Source organism: Micropterus dolomieu, unplaced genomic scaffold (genome assembly GCF_021292245.1).
Source record: "Micropterus dolomieu isolate WLL.071019.BEF.003 ecotype Adirondacks unplaced genomic scaffold, ASM2129224v1 contig_14583, whole genome shotgun sequence".
NCBI classification, from domain to species: Eukaryota; Metazoa; Chordata; class Actinopteri; order Centrarchiformes; family Centrarchidae; genus Micropterus; species Micropterus dolomieu.
The window spans coordinates 1-2730 of record NW_025743569.1 but is presented as its reverse complement, the minus strand read 5'-3'; the positions used below and the strand labels follow the sequence as shown (position 1 = coordinate 2730).

The following is a 2730-nucleotide window of genomic DNA, read 5'->3' as shown; positions in this document are numbered from 1 at the left end:
TAAACTTATTTTACTATTGTGGGCCTACACTGCACTGTGTTAGGGTCTTGTGGGGTGTACAAGGCACCCCTGTTGCCGGTTGCTGGATTGAGGGATTAACGCTGCCCTCATACCACTCCATCCTTATGGGATACATTTAGTGTTGGTTTTCTTGATGTTGACCCCGTGTAATTTGTCGTAAAGTTCAATAAAATTCAGTGGGGGTGGGTGTAACAGAGTTAAAAATGCACTTTAATAATTCTTATTTCCAAATGTGCATCTGTGGATTTTATTTATCATTTATTGATTTTATTGAATATTTGTGAATTTTATCTCATTGAGTTATTTTTATTTATATTTTATTTTTATTTTTTCCGGTGGAAATGTCCTTAGCTGCACACTACCCCTTTTGTACCTCCTAAGCTTCCGTAGTGCTCGTCTCCCTCAGTTGCGTCTTGCACCGCTGAGGGAAGCAGAGGTAATGTAAGAGGAGGCCAGGGGGCAATTGATGTGTGCATTGTGTTCTGCAGATGTGCGAGCCAATAAATTGTGGAAAAGAATCTCTCAAGGGTCATCCTTCACACACCCGACCAAACCCGTTACAAGAGCATCTGTGTTGAGAGTCCAGGCCAGTTTGTTGTTCAGGTGAACACCCAGGTACTTATAAGTGGCCACTCTCTCAATGACCATTCCCTGGATGTTCACCGGAGGGGGGAGGGCAGACCGCCGTCTGCTATAATCAACCATCTCCTTGGTCTTCCCCGCGTTGATCAGGAGGTGATTTCGCTGACACCAGTCCACAAAGTTCTGTGTCAGTCCTCTGTACTCTGCGTCGTCATCATCAATGATGAGGCCGACAGTGGCAGAGTCGTCAGAGAACTTCTGCAGAACACAGCTGTCCGTGTTGTGTCTGAAGTCTGCCGTGTAGAGGGTGAAGAAGAAGGGGGCCAGGACAGTCCCCTGGGGGGGCACTACACATGAGACGGTCAGACACACCGTCACGTGCTCTCACAAACTGTGGCCGGTTCGTGAGATAGTTGAGCTGTGTCAGTCTTAACACATTTAGATTAATCAGAGACTTTTGAGAAGTAGCTGCCATAAAATGGGCCTCATCTTTCTTCAACACTTGGTATAGTCAGACAGAGATGTCAACAAGTAACAGCATCACACGTGTTATGTGGCAAATTAAAACGGAGCAGACTGATGACTCATGTATTCAAACACAGTATGTTTTGTAGACAGAACAGGGTTGAGTGTTCAAAGTTCCATGAATGAATGAATAATAGTTATCACGTCATCACTGCAGGTCATCTATGTCATGAAGAACCCCAAAGATGTGTTTTTAAAATAGTATAATCATTCGCAAAATGTGTTTGAAAAAAAAAAAAAGGGGGGTGGAGTTATAGAACAAGCACTTGGTTTACATAACATTTTCACAATTTTTTTTTTTCCCCCCCCTTCTTTCATTTCTCTGTTGGCTATATAAACAGCTGTTTTAAGAGGAAGCCCTACACATGCGTATTTATAGGACTACTAAGTTTTTTTTTGTTTTTTTTTTAATTCTATTAATGCTCAAAACACATTAATTCCTAAAATGCATCTCAAGAGGGGAGAGAAATTGAGGAGGTACAAACTGAGAAAGGCCTAAAGGACCTCCCACAGATTCAAAAGTAGAGGTCTCTTCTCAGATTGTAGCCTACCTCCTCAATTCCTCTTAGCCTTGGTTGTGTACCTTTTGCCTTTATAACAGAATTTCAGCAAAAGGGAAAACATTTTTAATAGTGCAAGAACAGCCAAACTGGTCTGAAATGTAGCCTACAGCTCCACCTGCGGTCACAGGACTATACTTTTGGAATGACATGCGCACATAATGGGTACTATGAGGATGCTCATTGTAATAGCCCAATAATGACATTAGCTGCTGTTTGCACTTGTCAGGTCACAATAAGAATTTGATGTGTGAATCTGCTTGGATGTTTTGGAACCCGCATGTAGACTGGGCAGTCACCAGAACTAGTTTTACCTGCAACTGCACAGTCATTTCTTTATCAGCGCATGTGATTTCGGTGTGTATTGCATTCATGCATTTAACAGTTTACTTTGAGAGGCTGCTTTCAGTAATTGTAAGTGTTGCAGACCGTAGTGAAGCAGCAGCAAAAGGCCTACTACAAATTGTAGCCTATAAACGTGACAGGGCAGACTGGAAACTTGCCAGCTGAAACGAGTCAACATTTAGCTTCTAAAACACAAGCTGATCAAAATGAGCTGACAAGACAAGGATTTAACAGCACCTGAAACTGCATCTTTGTGGTTAGTATCCTGGCAGCAGCAACCCTTTGAGCTGAATTGATGCAATTGGCTAAACTCAGAAAGCTCTCCTGGTTTAAACAGCCAATACAGGGATTTGTTGGAAACATAGGCTATTGTCAGTGAGCCTTTTCATTAAATCTCTGAAAAATAAGGAAACAAAAATCAAGTTCATAGTTTTATTTAAAGCAGAGGCAAAACCTTGGATGCAAGTGAACTCCTGCATGGTTCCTAGTCCCATACTTTTATGGCCTCTTGATGAGATGCCACCAGATGCCCTTTTTGGCCCAGCTCGGCGGCGTCGCCGGCTCCACAGTGGGCCCGCCCGGCGTGGTCGTCGCCGGCTCCACAGTGGGCCCGCCCGGCGTGGTCGTCGCCGGCTCCACAGTGGGCCCGCCCGGCGTGGTCGTCGCCGGCTCCACAGTGGGCCCGCCCGGCGTGGTC

At 44.4% G+C, this 2730-nt stretch overlaps 1 long non-coding RNA gene across 1 annotated transcript; it reads right to left on the bottom strand.

The window, feature by feature from the left end:
• Window positions 1–1538: 1538 nt before the first annotated feature.
• Window positions 1539–2724, bottom strand: LOC123966933. The gene is made up of 2 exons (XR_006824134.1): window positions 2530–2724; window positions 1539–2429 (listed from the first exon to the last, which is right to left on the bottom strand). It is a non-coding gene; the product is annotated as an uncharacterized LOC123966933 (long non-coding RNA).
• Window positions 2725–2730: the final 6 nt, after the last annotated feature.